Raw genomic sequence first — 18786 nt, 5'->3', positions numbered from 1 at the left:
AGCTTATCTCCATTTTTATGACTACCATTTAAAATTAAAACAAACAAACAAACAAACAAGCACTATTCAGTTCTCTCAAATTAGAGGCATTTTCTTTTCTTGCTTTTTCTTTTTCCTTTTTTTTTTTTCCTATTGTAGGCTATTGATTTCCTTGGGGAGGAGGAGGAATCAATAATAGCTAATCACAGATAAAATGCATCCTAATTTTAGTATGAGTAAATAATGCATTATAAAGAAATAGAACTTCACATGTTAATATGCAATCATCACATTTAAAGTTAAAATAATTTTAAATTTTGCTGGTTTTTAAAAAATAATATTTAATGAGTAGTAATGAATATGTTTCACCTTTACTTTGTGACTAAGTAAGGAAAGTGTCTAAGAGGTCCCTCTTCTGCAACATCCTCCCAGGGCAGAAATCCCTTCTGTATCTCTGAGTGAGTCCAGTGACAAGATATTGATAGCTTTCTGCTCCACAAGACATCCTAGGGCACTGCCAGTTACTATGCTGTTAGGAAGTAATCAGAGGTCTACGTGCAAGGCACTGTGCTGAGTGTTCCATCAGATTAAAAAAATAAGAATAAAATCCTTGCCATAAAGAAGCTTCGTGAACTTTTCACAAAGTTCAGACAATAATTACAATAACATAAGACAAGAAATTAAAGGGGCTATAGGAAGGCACAAACCAAACCTTGTGGAAACTCAAGGGGAGGAATGAGTTAGCACATCTAGCCAAGGAAACCCACTGGTCCTAGCTCTGCTGTCTGGACTGACATTGTAGTTTCTCTTGTCCACTTGCAGAGCTTGACATAGTCTATAGACGAGTCCAAAGAGGCAATATAGTTGAGGGGCTTGAAGCTGGGTCTTGGGCATTAGACATCTTTGGACATGAATCTGGACCTTTTCTTTTTTAGCTGGGTGACCTTGAGCAAGTTACATAACCTCACTGTACTTCTGTTTTTTCATTTGTAAAATGGACATAGTAAGACCTACCTGACAAGCTTACTGAAGAATTAAATAATAATATAAGGGGCTTTAGCATTAGTGCCTGGCACTTGGTGTATAAAAACTCATAGCTTTTGCTTTTACCTCTTTTTCATTTTCCCTGTTTCTTTCTCCCCAATTTATCTCTAATATTTTTATCACTCCTAATAATATGTTGTTTCTAGATCTCCTCACCTTTATGGCTATCCTCCTCCAAACTATCTCGTTTTCATTCTCCTGTACAATGTGCTACCTAGAACTTTACAACAATAAAAATTTCCCCCCAAAATGTTAACTTTTCCTGTTGGTTGGTTTCTGACCAAAACAGTAAACCAAACCACTACTTCCCTTCTAACCTGTACTTCTATTAATGCATTAATTTATTGAATGTTCAAAATTATTGCATTCAAGTTTTTTTTGTTTTGGTTTTGTTTTTTAGCAATTCCACACATGCCTTATCAGTTCATGGCAAGCTTGTGGCCAACTACCTTCTCTAGGTACTATTTAGGTAATTAATGAACAATAGGTCTCTCCTGTCTTGTACTTGTGCTATTGATTTTTTTTTTTTTTTTTTTTTTGGCTGGTCAGACGGTTTGTGGGGTCTTAGTTCCCCTAACAGGGATCGAACCAGGGCCATGGCAGTGAAAGCACTAACCACTAGACCGCCCGGGAATTCCCGTGCAATTGATTTTTTTAACCTAAGTGAAGGTCTTTTCCTTTCACTCTCTTGTGTAGGCTTTGATTCTTAGTAGCAAGTAACAGAAAGCTAGTTGGAACTAAAAACTTAAGAAAGACAAATTTTTCTGTTGGCATAACTGAAGAGCAAGAAAAATGGAACAACTAGAATGCTGACTATCCCTTCTTCATCATGAGCAGTGGCTTCATTTTCTCACATTGCTTTCTACTGGGACCCTTATGGCAGCGGCTCCTGGCTCATACTGTCATGACTTGAGCCATAGAAAAAATGATTCCCTCGAGAAAAAATGATTCCCTCGTCCATTCCTCCTCCCTCCAACCAAGGTCTGAATCAAATATATGCCAATCGTTATTGAGCTGCCTCTGCCCCCAAGAGAGGGTGAGAAGTTGTCAACCCTTAAACTGGTTACTTTGTCCCAGCAAGGCAGAAGGTTGAGAAGGTAGCAGTTCCTAGCAGAACTCAGGGTATGGCAGGGGAGATGTTCTCCCAAAGGGATGAGGAGTACATTTTCTAAAAGCAATGGAGGGGAAATTCCCTGGCGGTCTACTGGTTAGGACTCTGAGCTTCCACTGCAGGGGTCACAGTTTCGATCCCTGGTCAGGGAACTAGTATCCTGCATGCTGCGTGGCCAAAAAAAATAAATAAATAAATAAATAAAAACAATGGAGGTGGCTTAGAATTAAGTGATTTAGACAAGTAGGACCTAGATGAAATGAAGATTCTCAAACTACTGTTGTTACAGACGGTTGAATGACCCAAAAATATTACTTTTGTGAAATCAAGTCATTTATGTTTCTTCTCCCTATTTAAGTAAAGAAGGAACTAATCTTTTATTGTCTTATACTGCATGGTCTTTCCTCCTTTTAGTTAGTATTAGGTAAAGCAAATTTAGATTGATATAAATGTTTATCCAAGAACTTGCAAAACTTCAAGTTAAATGACAAAGTAACAAAAAATTCTCATTAAATAAAATGTAGCCCGCAGTTACTTATTAATAATCATTTAGGTGCTCAGGTGACAGCACCTAGGCTAGGTTATTTATTTTAAAAAATAGAGTAAATCATAATTCAGACTGGACAAGAATAGATTTCAGAGCTCCGATCTTCTATATGCCCTGAACCAAAAAGTTTAGGATGTCTGCCAGGAAGTTGTTTTGAGACAGAGAGATACAAGCTTATCTTGCTATGTACTACCCAACAAACAAAACACTTATCAGATAATGCCTGACAGCAAAGTGAAAATGAGATTAATTTTCCAAGGATTTCCTAACTTCCAAGGATTAGAGAAAGATATGAGGGAGTAAACTCATGGGTCACGTCCATTGATTATTCTAGTCATGTATGTTACATTTCTTTTTAAAATTTTTATTTATTTATTTAATTATTGGCCAAGCTGTGTGGCATGTGGGATCTTAGTTCCCTGACCAGGGATCCAACTCATGCCCCCTGCAGTGGAAGCTTGGAGTCCTAATCACTGGAGCACCAGGGAATACTTGTATGTTACATTTAATTTGTAAAACTGGATTATTGCTTTGCCCTTTTACAGAGGTTTCAAAAACAGTCCTCTTAAATTAACAGTGAGTAATTTGTTATTTCTTGAAGTAATAAAAGACATCAGTGTATTGCTTATGACGTGCTTATCTTAGAAACCATCCAAATCACTTGGGAGATATGCTGACCCATAGCTAATGACATACGCAACAACTGCAATGAAAATAGAAAAAAATTCTTTTCCCTCAAACTGGGTTTGTATCTGGGCTCTCTCACCCTTTGCCTGCCAGGCATACCATCCTATAGTTCAAATTGTCCTGTGGACAAAGATATGGGTGATGGACATGAGCGATTTCAAATCAGTGCTGGGATGCAGGACACCTGGACTGGAATGCCACATAACCCCTGCTGACCTGATCCCTACATCTTGTGAGAAAAAAAAATTAAATATGACAATAAAAAGTCTCCTTCCAAATTAAGTGATCTTCATCTGAGGTGAAAATCAACCTAGGTAAAGGAATTACGACTCTAAAAGATTATAACAACAGATTCTTAGCAAATAAAGGATAGCACCTTATATCAATTCTGTTCAAAGAGAGAATGGTGTATAATCTGAACTCTGTGCTCAGCAAAGTAATTTACAGAGCAAGTGAGTAATAACTCATTTTTACCTGTCCGTAAAAGACATAGCACCAGATTCTTGATAAGCAAGTTAGCTTTTTCGAATATTATCAGTGCACAAAAAGATGTGGTAGACAACTGAAATATCATAACATATTAAAGTGTGAATGTTTTAACTATTCGAAATCTATATATTTTGCTTTTCTACATGATAAGGCGTACTCTAAGAATGTACCTTAGCAATAGAAATTCTTATTAAGCTCTCTTTAAACATTCCCATTAAATTAGGATTTTCACTCTCAGTTATCACTGGCCTCTTTATTTTGTCACATTTATATATGTGACTACAAGATATTTCTATTACAGGCTAGTAATTTTAGGTTTACCTATTGTTTTTTGAGTGACTTGTCATTATCAACAATCTAATTCATTCAGTCTTCTATATCTACTGGCACAAAGGCAAACAACTTTGAATCAACAGACCAGTATGATCTAAGTGTGAATGGTATTATATCATTTTATCTTAAGGCTCTCTACTTAATGATAATACTTTCTCTGGCACAACCTGTGTTTTTGTGTATGTGTAACCTGACTTGGCAAAAAAAACCCAAACCTCAAACCCGAAACACAATTAAATATGCTGTTCTCATTAGGCAGCTATCATTCTGTTAAAGTTACATACTATGTTGTCTAGTTCATTGAAATACAGTTTTTAAGGCTCTATTGTATTCATTAAAAGCTAGCATTATTTAGATTTGAATACACAAATACTAATTGTGAGGGCACATAGTTTGAATGATAAATTGTTCGGTTGCTTCATTGTATAAATGATGATGGATTAGGGTCTAATCCAGTTGAAAGGGTGGACATTCACTGACTTCACTTCAGCTGCTCCCCACTGGAACCTCTGCCATGTGTCTGTGCCTCCCACTCCACTGAAATTCAGTTAAAGGTCACACATAACTTGTTTTCAGGCCCTTATCATTCTCCTTACTGGATCCTTATAATAGCTTTCCAAGTGTTCTCCCTGCCACACATGTATAGTCCTTTTTCTTCTCACCCCTACACTCTCCCCTTTTCTAAAATTCAAATCACTCCCATGATTGAAACGTTTTTGTGTTAAAAATCCAGACTTCTTAACCTGAGTTTGGAGTTTACCAATGACTTGCCATTTTCCTAAATCAGAACCCCTTTTCAGCCGTTTCAGGGATATGACATCCTGATCATTCGTTCCATCTTGAAACACCTTCCTTGAATGGCTTGACATCGTACTACTGTGATTCTCCTCCAACTCCTCTGGCTGGTCCTCTTTACTGGCCTATCTTCTCTCTGGCATTTCTCTAAGTCCTGTGCTTATATCCCTTTTCCTGTAGACCTTAACATTTCCTTAATTATCATGTCTGTAGGAGAGGCTCCTCAATTCACAGCCAAAAGGGCTCCAGATCTCCCTATTTCCAGGGGCTTTTGGACCTTTTTTTTTGCGGTACGCGGGCCTCTCACTGCCGTGGCCTCTCCCGCCGCGGTGCACAGGCTCCGAACGCGCAGGCCCAGCGGCCATGGCCCATGGGCCCAGCCGCTCCGCAGCATGTGGGATCTTCCCGGACCGGGGCACGAACCCGTGTCCCCTGCATCGGCAGGCGGACTCTCTACCACTGCGCCACCAGGGAAGCCCTGGACCATTTTTACACGGATATCTCATCAACAGCTCAAACTATGCTCAAGGAAGGCTCATAGTCTTCCCTCCAAACTAGGTCATTCTATTTCTATCTCTGTTCATGATTCCAGAATTCTCCCTGTTGATTAGTTTCATATCTCCAAATCATTTGACAACTTCTCCTTTCCCTTGATATTCAAGATTACCTCTACACTTTCTTTGACTTTTCCCTCCCATCTATTCTGAACCTCCTGGTACTCTTCTTAACTGCTATAAGAGTATCCTTCACTGTTTCCCTCTTCCACATTTTCTGTTTTCAATTCCACTGATGCCAGAGTAATCTTTTAAAAATATCTTTGAGTATATCATGCCCCTGATTAAATGGTTCCAGAATGAAGTCCAAGCTCTGATCCCTTCTTGATCTCACCCTAACCCACCTTTTCCATCTCATTTGCAACACGATGCCCTAAGTTGGAGTCACAAAGGTCACTCACAGTTCTCTGAACTGGCCCATTTCTGTGCCTTCTCTCACATAGTTCCCGTGCCTGGAATATCTGCTCTCAAAATCACTTATTTCCCATGTCTGGAATGTCTGCTCTCAAAATCTATCTCTACCTTTCCCCACCAGCCTTTCTCTCACTTAGCTGCAATCATTTCCCACTTCCACTAGGTTCCATGCAACATTTTATCTATCTGTCAACAATTTAGTTATTTTGTGTAGTTGTTTTATTTCCCCTGCTAGATTGTAAGCAAGATTTCAAGTGGGGTATTCATTTCTAGCCCTCCTCCCTCCGCCAGGGAGGGGGTCTAGTAAAGTGCTGTGCTTATAAATGTTCTGAAGCGAAAAGAATTTTTATGGAATGAAAGAGAAAATCAAGAGGCAGCAGAGTGAAATACGGAGACATGAAATCAGGAAAAGAGTCCACAGCTCCTGATTTCTACCTAATACTTTCATCCCAGAGCCTACATTTCAGCGTTGCTACCGTTCTACTCAGGAATGTTCTCTCTCTTACTTTCGTATCTCATGATTTAGTAATCAACCACAGTGCAGCTCACAAAGTAAACAGACGGTCGGCAAGTACCAGAGGAAAAAAGTCTGGGTCTTTATCTCAAAGATTTTGGAGGGGTGTATCAGTACATATTGAGTCTCAGTTGCAAGGCAATAGCACGGGAGGAGTCAGGGTTTCTGATGAGTAGCGCGAAGACATGTTAAAAAGATGAGAATAAACTAAAAGGCATGCAGGTCGTCCTAGGTTCGCCAGTAAAAATAAGTTTGTTATGGAGTAGTAAAATTCAAATGACCGCGCAACGAGACGTAGGGGGTTAAAGTAATGTGCCCTTGTAACGTCGGTAATGCTCTCTCCGACACTGGTCCTTCATTAATAAGGACTGGGTCTGACTGCACCAACTCTTTTAAAAAGGAAGACATAAATGCCACTCCTTAAAAAAAAAAAAATTCCTACTGCACCACACTGCAACGTGCGAGCACGGGGACATTTCCACGCGGTCACGAGCCTCTGCAACCACCCGAACACTGGGCCGAGCCTTCCTGGCCATTAGGAACTCGCTTCCAAAAAGGAGCGCTGCATCCCGCGGGGACTGGAGCTTCACCCTGGGAGGGCAGTCCCCAGGCGCAGCCTACAGAGCCCTCCAAAGCGGAGGCTCTCGAGGGGGGGAGTCTCCGGGATGGCTGGCACGGACCTCCCTTTCACCCTCTCCAGGCAGTGCTCGCGTCGCGCAGCCCATGGCCCCGGACTGCGCTCGGCGCTGCGGCCGCCCGGCCCAGTTCCTAAAGCGCCCGGGCCCGCCTCGGGCGTGAGCGCAGGCGCCCAGGCGGCAGGGGCGCGGGCGATGCAGCGTTCTACCGGAGCCACCTCCCTTATCCCCCGCCCGCCCACGTCCGCGCGACGGTCTTCCACGGGCGGGGAAGCTGCCGAGGGCGGGAAGCTACCGGACGACCGGCACCTGCATCGCGGGGTCGCCCGGCCCCACCCCCTTTCTCTCCCTCCGCGCCGTACCCCTTTCTCTTCCGCCCCCTCCCTTCTCTCCGGGCCGCAGCCCCGCTCCGCCCGGCTCCCGCGGCGACCCTGCCGGAGCGACGTCACTAGACCCCGCCCCCTTTGTATAAATACTGGCGTCTCTGGTGCCGCCTTCTCACACTCTCTGGCTCTTCGCTCGGTTGCAGTGTTTGGTTTCTTCGCCTTCTCTGCCTCTTCTCATCCTTTCTCGCTCTCTGCTCTGCGGTGTGACGAGGCTGAATCCTCTCCGCACCCAGCCCTCGCCTTTCTTCTTCTGCCCGCGCTGTTCTATTTCTCTCCTTCGGCCGCCGCCGCCACTGCTGCACAGCTGGTGTCGGTGCCGCGCTTTTCCCCCCACGTCGTCCCCGCAGCCTATGGCCCAGGCCGCCTTGGGTATTTCTGCTCAAGGTAACCACATCCCTCTTTAAAAATTCCGCCTAAAAAGAGAAGACGCTTTACCCGACTCTTTGGGCCGTTATCTCACGTGAGTACTGACCCGAGGGGCGCGGCCGGGGCCAGGGCGCGGGGCGGCCTTGGGGTGCTGCCGGGTGCCTCCGGCTGGGCCCTGCCGCCCGGCCGGCGTCCCCGCAGCGCCCCGCGGCCGGCCGCCTCGAACATGGCGGATGGCGGCGTGTGTGGCGGCTGCCGGTGCTTCCGCGGTGGCGGCGGCGCGGCGGACTGGGGCGGCGGGAGGCCGCTGGCCGCCGGGCCGAGCCCGAGCAGCTGCTGTTGGGGCGAGGGGGCGTGTGTGTGGGGGCGCGCGCGGGGGTCTCGCCGCCGGGGGTCGGCGGCGCCTCCGGGCGGCGTGCGGCCCCCACCCCGCTCCCGTGGTGCATTGCTGTTTCCGGGGAGGGGGACTGGCTGCAGCCCTGAGGGGCCTTGGTCGCGCCGCCCGACCCTGAGCGGCGCCGCGCCTTAGCCTCGGGAGCCTGGCGGGAGCGCGACCGGTTGCAACCGCCGCGGCCTTAGGTTATGAATGGAGCGGGGCGGGCCCGGCGCCGGTCTCCTGTGACAGCTGCCGGAGAAGGACGGGTGCTCGAGGGTGCGGGGAGTGCGGCCCCCCTCTGCTGGAGGAAAGTTGACGCCGCAAGGGGCCAGGCGGCGGGGAAGCCCCGGTGTCAGGTAGCGAGCGAGAGGCCTTTGGCCTCTTCTGGAAGCCTCGGGGCTGCTGCTCCGCCCCCTGCGGCGCTCCTGATTGGGTCGAGTCGCCTTCACTCACCCCAGCCACCTCCTGGAGCCCGAGGATTAGTCACCATGGCTTCGTTTTCCCGGCCGCGCCACGATTCCAGGGCAGAGAGAGGGAGAGCGGTAGGCTTGGGTGGCTTATCAAGCACTGTTTTGGCAGTTAATGGTGCTGTTTTAACCCTTCCCCAGTGTATATCCTGAACGTGTGTTTCTTAGGCTAAGCTGCTGGTTCGGCGACCTGAAACGGTCGGGAACACAGTTTACGGCCCCATGATGTTTCAGCAGATTTAACTGGCTTTTGTGATTGCCTCGTGGATACATTAAGATGTTTTGTGTCCCGTCTGGTTTCCACTGTTGAACCCCCTGCTTGGATGGGAACCGGAGGACACTTAAGGATGTGTGATCAAGGAAAGGTTGATGTGGACGAGCCTGGCAGAAATACAGCTAATGATTATAGGGCAAGGCTCTAACAATCCTTTGATTTCTTTTGCAACCATAGGAGAGTACAGATGCTGGTTATGAAGGCAAATAAGCCCAGAAGAGTTAGAAGGAAAGATAGGCTCCTGATGATTATAGGTGATATGGTAGGTGCTGGAATCAAGTAATAATCAGTGCCGTCCCTCCTGCCACCCAGGTTTAACTTATAAATTGTCAAACATACAGAGGGAGTGAAAGAATTGTACCCTCACCTACGTTCAGTAAACACTTAACATTTTCCTTTATTTGCCATTCCACTGTGCATTCATCAGTCTTATTTTTCTTTGTATTTCAAAGTAAGTTGGAGACACCAGAACACTTCACCACCCCTCCAACTTCAGTATGCACATATCATTAAGTAGAGTTTAATAGGGTAAAATTCACAAAACAGCAGAATGCACAAATCTTAAGTATATCATTTGACGAGTTTTGACAGAAATACAGCTGTGTAATCCAAACCTTTAACAAAGATGAGAACATTGCCATCAAACCCAGAAAATTCTCTTTTGCCCCTTCAAACTCCATCCCTCACTACCCACAGAGGCAACCACTGTTCTGACTTTTTACTAACCATATAGATTAGTTATTATGTAAACCTATTCTAGAACTTCCATAGGCATATATAATGTATGCATTGTATTTTGTGAAAGGCTTCTTTAACTCAGAATGTTTTTGATATTCATCCATTCATCAGTAAATTGTTATTTTTAACTGCCGAGTAGTAGTCCATTATATGAATACCTTGCCTGATTTTTTTTTTAAACAACTTTATTTTGGAATAATTTTAGATTTATGGAAAAGTTACAAAGATAACATGGAGTAACTTTGTATTTCTCACCTAGTTTACCTTATTATAAGAGGTATCCATAGTACATTTGTCAAAATTAAGAAACTACTTTGATACATTACGGCCACTTAAACTCCAGACTTTCTTTGGATTTCACCAGTTTTTAATGTGCTTTCTGTCCAGGGGCCAATCCAAGATACCACACTACATTTAGTTGTCATGTCTTCCCCAGTCGTCTCTGATTTGTGACAGTTTCTCATGTCTTTGACAGTCTAGAGAAGTACTGGCCAGATACCCAGTAAAGTGTCCCCAATTTGGGTTTGTTTGATATTTTTCTCATGATTGGACTAGGGTTTGGGGTTTTTGGAAAGAATACCCAGAACAACTTGAAAAGTCATTGGTAAAGGCAATGTAAGTTGTTCAAAGAAATACTGATAGTTTGGGGGATACTGAGTTTCTGGGTAGTTACTGTCAAAGTGATGGGAGGTTTTTGGTGATTTATTGGCCAGCTGCTGACTCGGTTAACTCTAGTTTTCCCTGTGCTGTCTGCCAAGATAGTGTAGAAACGGACATTCTCTTCAAACAGTTAAGGAATTTGATTGCAGTGTTGTACACGATCCAACTGATAGAAACACCATTCTAAATGAGAAAAATTTATCTTTCCCTATACCTACTATTTTTCCATATCTTTATTTTTTTATAAATTTATTTATTTATTTTTGGCTGTGTTGGGTCGTCGTCGCTGCGCACGGGCTTCTCATTGCGGTGGCTTCTCTTCTTGTGGAGCACGGGCTCTAGGCGTGCAGGCTTCAGTAGTTGTGGCAGGCGGGCTCAGTAGTTGTGGCTCACAGGCTCTAGAGCACAGGCTCAGTAGTTACTGTGCACGGGCCTAGTTGCTCTGCGGCAGGTGGGATCTTCTCGGGCCAAACTCACGTCCCCTGCGCTGGTAGGCAGACTCCCAACCACTGAGCCACCAGGGAAACCCTCCATATTTTTATTTAACCCCTTCTTATGGTTTATCTTGACTGTACAGATGAACATTCAGTTCATCCTTTGTGTAAATGGCCCTGTACCCCTTTTATTTATATTAAAGGGTACCTTTCAAAGTTTAGAGTCTTCATTTCCTACTAGTATCTTTTTCATTAGGTGGAAATATTTTAGAGATCCTGCTGAAGAACATTCTTGAATGTCTGAAGTGTAATGTTCTCAGTGTTTCACAGTACTGCTCCTGGGTTGCATTAAGCAGCAAAATAGCTATTGATCTATAGCGGGTCGGGGTGGGGGGGATGGATGAAAATGTCTCAGCCAGGATAATTATCCTATTCCTTAGAACAGTTTAGAGTAAACTCTGTCTCTGTCTCTAGCGTGAGTCGGCTTTTAATTTACTTTTAAAATTACCTTGGTTTGGGAAGAATTGGAACGTTTGTTTTGGAGTACTTAGTTGGAATCTAACGTGATGATATAGTCACTGTTGCATATTAGTATGGATTTTTGCCTCATTGTCCATAAGTGTCATTGAGCATGTGAGCAGGATACCCCTAGTAGATTGAAAGAACATTTTACCTCCCCTAAGGGTGCCTCTATCCTGGTTGAGATGAGATATGCTTAAGATTGTCTAGAGTGCTTCTGAAATCTCAGATTCTTCTAATTCCTAAATTTCATTATTTTTCTGGTTCCCTTCTTACCACCCATCTTCTAGCAGATACTGTCAGGTTGTATTACTTTAAGGTAGCAATCACTGAGTTACAAATAGAAGTATAGATGTAGCTGTTTAGATTAGAGGTGATAAGTCTATCCTGTCAAATCATAATAGGTAAAAACCATTTCTAAAACTTATTTAGCATTTTGTAGCGTGCCAAGCACATTCACATTCATATGTTGTTCCTAGTGATAGTAGAGTGACTTAGGTTGGGAATGAGCAGGAGGTAAACCTTAAGAGGTTACTTGTCGGATACGTAAGGCAGGTCTCAAAAGTTATTTCACATGTGTACTTAGTGTATTAGCTAAGTCACAAAATGTTTTTCTCTTGGATGTGTAGTAGGATTTTACACTTAAGCAAAGAAGAACTTAGAATTTGGAGAGTAGAAGAAGGCTTGTGGGTAGTTTCACACTATTAGATATACATATAAAATCTTGCATACACGCCAGGTTAGTGAGGGCACTTGGACATCTTAAAATTTGAGGCCACTTAGAAGTTTGGGTTTTGGAGGACAAATAAAAGCAAAAATGAAATTCGGTGAAGGCTGGAAACTGAGTAGGTAGATAGAGTAACTTGGTAAGATGACCATGACCTCAAATTCTGTCAGTTCTGTACTCTAGCAGCTTGGAAATGCTTACTACATAAAAAAGTACTTGGTACTGTGATAAACCCTTTGGAAACATCATTTTGTGTAATGTGCTTTAATGAAACACTTCAAACTAAAACTTCTTCCCGCACTTAATCTTTACATCAATTTAACCTTCTTGAAGCGCCACCTAACATTTTTTACCACTGGACTTATATATTTTTATTTTCTTCTTTAGGGCGAACTTTCTGACCAAGTATACAACTACCCAGAGGGCCTAGGAGAAGTGCTGTATAGAGAGCAGTTCGACTTCAACGCTGAGCCACCTTGGGAACCTAGCTGATGATAGGGGGGTTCCATCTCCTAACTTGTCCATGTAAGTATTTTCACATCTGCAGAGTGTGAGGGAGGGTCTTGTAAAGTAGAAGTAAAGGAGAGTTCTTGTTGCTCAGTCTTTTTCAAAACTTGAAATTGTATTTACCACTTACACCCCACCCCGCCCCCCACCTTTTTTTTTGGCCCAACTGGGTGGCTTGAGGGATCTCAGCTCCCCCACCAGGGCTTGAACCCAGGCCATGGCAGTGAGAGAGCCTGAAATCATAACCACTAGGCCACCAGGGAACTCCCCCACTTCCTTAAAGTTGATTCAGTTGTATGCATTGTTTACTAGTGGCTGGATCCTTATTTACTATATCTAAGTACATACTGCAGGGTAAGTTTTAGGAAATCTTACTATTCCAGGTTTTAATATAAGTTGGAGAGGTGGTTTTTTGTTTGTGTTTTAATGAGGTGTGGGTAGTAGTTTAGCACGCCATTCAGTCATTTAACTTGTTAGATTCAAGTATTTGGAGTATTCAAGTATTCAATACTTGAATTCAAGTATTCAGGCAAAAAATCCTGCTCTCCATTCCACTCAAACCTCTACCACAGAGCATGAGATATAAGAGGTGAATCTTAGTTCTTATTTTTCTAGTTATGAGCATCTTGCCAAATACAATGTAATTTCTAAGAGTTTATGTTCTTTTTCACAAAATGACTTTGTATAATACTCACCTGGTAGAAAAACTGGTTGTTTTTAGAGGTATTACTGAGAGATGATACATGTTTATCTCTCAACCGGCTACCTTCCCAAGATATCTTCAGGGATAGTTTTTGACTATACTTGATTTTCTGTGTATAGATTTAACTTTGAATTTAAACCTCTGTGCCCAATGCAGTTCCACAGTAAACTGTTGTTTGAACTTGTGCTGCTAGATTTGTGTGGTTCATTTAAAATTTTTTATTATTTGTAGATTTCTTGCAATTGAAATTTGGGTTTTGGTGTTGAGGTTTGGATGCCTTTAAGTGGGCTAGAGACTTGGAGGGAGTAACGTTAGAAAATTTCAGGAAAGAGATCTAATTGGAGGGTGTATGTTAAAGCAGACCTTTTCAACACATTTACTGTTAACCTCAAATTACAATTTTAGACTTCTTTTTTTAAGTCTAAAGAGAAAGGGGGGAAACAGTTTAAATAATACGAATTCTTGAAAGTTCTACTGACTTGGAACCCAGGCTGGAGGGTTTCCTGTACTCCCATACTGGCTTTCTCCTAGCTGTGTGAATTTGAGCATATTGCTTATTTTTTAAATCACAGCTGTAAAATAAAGTTGAACTAGAACAGTTCCTTTAACTGTAAATTGATACAATGATTTATCTTTTTTTGAGGGTTTTAATCGCCCTTTGTTAATGCAGTGTGTGGTCTTTGGAACAGTAGTATTAGCATAACCTAGAGTAGAACTGCAGACTCTCAGCTCCACCCAAACCTGAATCAGAAATCTGCATTTTAACCAAGTGGCTTGTATGCATATTAAAGAGAAGTACAGTTGCCACCAGTTCACTGCCAAGCCAGTTATCTCTTTAATTTTTGTTAGTCATCTATTCTCCTTCCAGGATATCTGATGTTTTCTCCCAAGTTGGCTTAGAGATATAAAACTTTTTTGAGTGGGGTGTAGTTGACTCCATAGTTGAGAGGGGAATAGATTCTAAGTTGGAAGTTTCATAACAAGCTTCATGTTTTAAGCACGACCATATTAAAGGATAAGATTTTTATTTCAAGTCTCTTTTTTTTTTGCGGTACGCGGGCCTCTCACTGTTGTGGCCTCTCCCGTTGCGGAGCACAGGCTCCGGATGCGCAGGCTCAGCGGCCATGGCTCACGGGCCCAGGCGCTCCGCGGCAGGTGGGATCTTCCCAGGCTGGGGCACACACCCGCGTCCCCTGCATCGGCAGGCGGACTCTCAACCATTGCGCCACCAGGGAAGCCCCAAGTCTCTTTAATGGAAACCTAACTTTGCATTATATTTTATATTTCTACTGGTGTTTCCTCTTAGGCTTGAGAAACATATTAGTGAGCTCATACATTTATAAATGATTCTGCCAACTCAGGGAAAAGTCTTCAAGGTAATTAATATTGTAGAACTCAAAAAGTCTATAATTTCCGCGTCTTTTTTTGTTTGTGGAGGCGTAGTGTATATAGGCACAGGTAGAAAATGCTAACACTACATTCTGAAGGTTCCGGCAGCCAAAGTGACTGACTTATTTATTATGCCCAGGTACAGTGTATATTATGTTAAGTGAAACTTTAGTTCTTGGTGCTTTGCTATAAAGCTACAGCCACAATCCCTTATTCATGTAATTCCAAAATCCAAAAGTTAAAAAAAATTATATAGCTTCCTTGATGTGACCTAACCTGATTTGGGAACAAAAAGTTGACCTGAATCTGAGCTAATATGAGGCTATTTTTATTTTGACTTATCCTGTTTAGTGCTAATATTCCTAATTCTGCTGCCTCCTGGAGAGCGTTAAATAATATATTAAACGTATATGTACTAAATTGCCATTCTAAAATCTGAGAAATTTTGAATCCAAAAAGATACCTTGCCCTAAAGGTTTCTTGACTAGAATTAGTAAAGGTGGCAAGAGAAATTGTACATTCCAGAAATGTCCTTAGATATCAATAGCTGTTTGCAATACTAGACATTGAAATCCTGATATTTCCTGTGGAGCAACAATACTGTTTGGAAAATTAGAAGTCAAAGGATTTAACACACTGGCCTTCATGGAAAACACTTAGCACATAGCACTGCAAAATGTATAATTCCATGACCCATGTTATGCTTCCAGCACTCCAGTAGGATTTCTGTGCAGGTGGTCTAAGCTCTAGGATTTGGCTTCAGAGTTAGGTTTTCAAATCCAGGTAACCATCTGAATTTTTAGATAGTTCATTTCATTAAGTATATGGAAACTATAAGCTGCTTGCATAGTAAAATTTTTTCTTTTGGATATGTGTGTGGTGTAATGTGTGAACACTGTAAAGATATCATAACAAATGCTTAAGCTTAATAATATCTCAGATTACTGAAGGGCTCTAATTGTGGAAAAGTTTTTGTGTACGTTTTAAATTTCTTAGGCTCTGTGCTGCAGTAGTTTTTTCAGTGGGCTATATTTTCAAGTTATTTTAGCTAGAGCGCCAATTATAATTAATAGATCAGCCTAATGGAAAAATTTTAAAGGCTGTTTCAGAAAACTAAATTCTCTTGTAACCAGCTGCTTTTATTAGCAGATCTAGTGATGACGTCAGATTGAGTTAATTATTAACATATAACTTTTAATGTTTTGTTTCTAAGAATAGAAAAGGGATTCAATTAATTGATTTGTCTAAATGGACAAATTTTGTTTAAAATTTTAAATATTTAAATTACCAATATTTGGTAATTTAAAGATTCTGTGATGTAAGCAAATTCACAGAACTTTTATTAATGGTTTTTGGTGCTCTTTGACCACGAAGACAAATAAAACTATCATTGAAAATACACAGATTTAGGGACCAGTTTTTAAAGTATGTGTATCCCCTTGGCATGCAAAAAGTAGTATTCAGTGGTGCCTCATTGCTTGTGTAAAATAGCAAAAAAGCATTCTGTAGAAGCCCAATGGGAGTAATAGGATGTTAATGGGTAAAACGGTTTGGGGGACATGGTATTCTTTCTTCAGGCAAATTTAGGCTTTTCTAGGGGGGCCAAATAGATTAGAAAGCAGTGTAGACCATTTTTAAAGGGAATAAAATTGTTCTTGCATTTATTACAGAAGGTAGTGAGCTGAGAAAGTTAATAGTCACTACCAATCTGTGTATTCCATTACACTCCCTTTGGTCTTAAATTCAGAGTTTTTGAGTTTGGGGTTTTTCTTCTCTGCCCTCAAAAAAGCATTTAGAGACACTTAATTCTTCTGATTAGGAGTAAATAAGGTATTGTGTAAACTGTACGTCATAAGCTATAAAATCTAGGTAAGTGGTAGGCTGCAGATTTAGGCTGGCCATTATTCAGACCGGCCTAAGGAGGCCGTTGCAAGTGCAATGCCATCGTGTTGGTAAGGCCTAGAAGACACAGATGATTTTGTCCTTCACCTCCATTCCAGGGCCATCCGTGCACACTGAAGCAGTTTGTTACAACCTAACTGAAACAAAGATTTGGCCATCCTTTTTTCTAATCTAGGGAATAATGTGAAGAATATTATGGCATAAGTAGAAAATATTTGTGCAGCGTACTGAGTTGCAAGGATTAGGCTGATGAAGTTCAGCCTGCCCAAACCATACCCAGCCACCATGAGGTCTTAAATGCCTGTAACTGAGTGAGTTGCAGCAGGAGTCAAGATGATAAAACCCTTTCGGGATGCTCTGCTCTAAACTTTTCCACCTTTCTTCATTATCTTATGTAAGCACACATTTCATTTCTCTAGGATTTACTTGGTGTGGAGTTTTGACCTTTCTTTCCTTTACTGTCTAGTTTTGTAAACTTGTGAATTGATCTTTGTTACCTTGAGCAAAATTATTTGGGGGTACCATGGTTTTTGTTCTTGTTTTTTTTATCTGTGATGTGTGTGGACTTGATCCTTAGAAGTTTAAAATTTTTTATGAAGACAGCATTCTCTAGAACTGCTCTGTTCAGTACAGTAGCCACTAGCCAGGTAGCTATATAAATTTAAAGAATTCAAATCAAATAACATTAAAAATTCAGCTGTTCAGTTACTTGGGCACATTTTGAATGCTTGGGAATTATATGTGGCTAATGGCTATTGTTTTGGACAGTGACAAAGAATGTTTCAATCATCATAGAAAGTTCTGTTGGACAGCATCACTCTAGGATAATTGTTACTGTGAATGTGAGTGGTATTAGCCATATTAATCTTAAAATATCTATTAATAAGAATCATAAGAATTACGCATTCTCTTCTTTCTCCTTAGGTTTGTCTAATAAACTGTTCTTGACAGTAGGGGCTTTTCAGTTTTATATTCTAGTTGAATTCTTTAGTTGCCCAGCATGTTCTTAAGATCCAGCTCCCTGTTATACTTCATGTGCTCATACAGACTGAACTTAATATTAGGTTTACGTTGAATATATGACTTCAGATTATTTTTGATCTGTTTCTTTCTTTTGGCGGGGGGTGGCTTGTGGGATCTTTGTTCCCCAACCAGGAACGAACCCTGGCCCCCTGCAGTGGAGGCATGGAGTCCTAACCACTGGACTGCCCGGGAATTCCCTATTTTTTGTTTTTTACTGCAAAGATACTGTGGTGCCCAGTTTATAAAGAGCTCCTAAATAAGTATAGTCTCTCCTTAGTTCATCATCTAGGTTCAGCATGGTTGGCATGTCATATTTGGCATGACCAAGAGTAGGATGGGATATCCTAGTATGTTGAACATGGATACTATAGCAAAATAAATAAAACTCAAAATGAGAGATACTTGCTGTCCCGAATTCATGAAGAGCTCTTATAGGTCAATAAGAAAAAGCAAAAAACATGTAGGGAAATGAGCAAAAGGCTTAAAAACAATTTTTTTTTTTTTTTTTTTTTTTTTTTTTGCGGTACGCGGGCCTCTCACTGTTGTGGCCTCTACCATTGCGGAGCACAGGCTCCGGACGCCCAGCCGCTCCGCGGCACGTGGGATCCTCCCGGACCGGGGCACGAACCCGTGTCCCCTGCATCGGCAGGTGGACTCCCAACCACTGCGCCACCAGGGAAGCCCTTAAAAACAATTTTTCACTAATAACAGCAGTTTCTACTCCCAGGTATGTGGCCCTAGACTGTAGCACACTGCTTGGTTCTTCCTTTGTGGATCAGCTAGTTTGCAGACCACAACTTGAGCAGTGTTCCCCTTGGGTACATAAATAACAGCAAGAAATTATATTATGGTGTTTATAAACAATATAGCAAAAAAAATGGGACAACCTATAGGTCCTCTTTGGATAAATAAATGTTGTACATCTACAAAGAATAGTACACAGCAATGAAAATTAATAGATGGGACTCCAGTCCCATCTATCTGTGTGAAGGAATTGAAATTATAAAGTTGAGCAAAAGACGTCATAGTACGAAAACAACAGTGACTCCATTCATGGTTCAAAACCAGTAAAGCCGATGTTTTAGAGGGCAGATAGAGGAATAAAAAGATTAAATAACAAGGGAATGATGATTGGAAAAGTCTGAACATGCTTATTCTAAAGGAGATGCGACCACTGCTACCTGTAAAGATGTTTAGGGGCTTCTGAGGTATT

At 41.9% G+C, this 18786-nt stretch overlaps 1 protein-coding gene across 3 annotated transcripts in view; it reads left to right on the top strand.

Annotated features, from left to right (window-relative positions):
- The first annotated feature begins 7619 nt into the window (after positions 1–7619).
- Positions 7620–18786, top strand: part of AZIN1 (antizyme inhibitor 1) — a 30481-nt gene continuing 19314 nt past the window's right edge. For all 3 annotated transcript variants that reach the window (XM_059995017.1, XM_059995015.1, XM_059995016.1), the window contains exons 1-2: positions 7620–7948; positions 12437–12574. The gene's annotated coding sequence lies outside the window, so the exon portion shown is untranslated. The remainder of the gene's footprint in view (positions 7949–12436; positions 12575–18786) is intronic.

Source organism: Delphinus delphis, chromosome 17 (assembly GCF_949987515.2).
Source record: "Delphinus delphis chromosome 17, mDelDel1.2, whole genome shotgun sequence".
NCBI classification, from domain to species: Eukaryota; Metazoa; Chordata; class Mammalia; order Artiodactyla; family Delphinidae; genus Delphinus; species Delphinus delphis.
The sequence above is the reverse complement of the archived record's forward strand: the minus strand, read 5'-3'. Positions and strand labels throughout refer to the sequence as shown.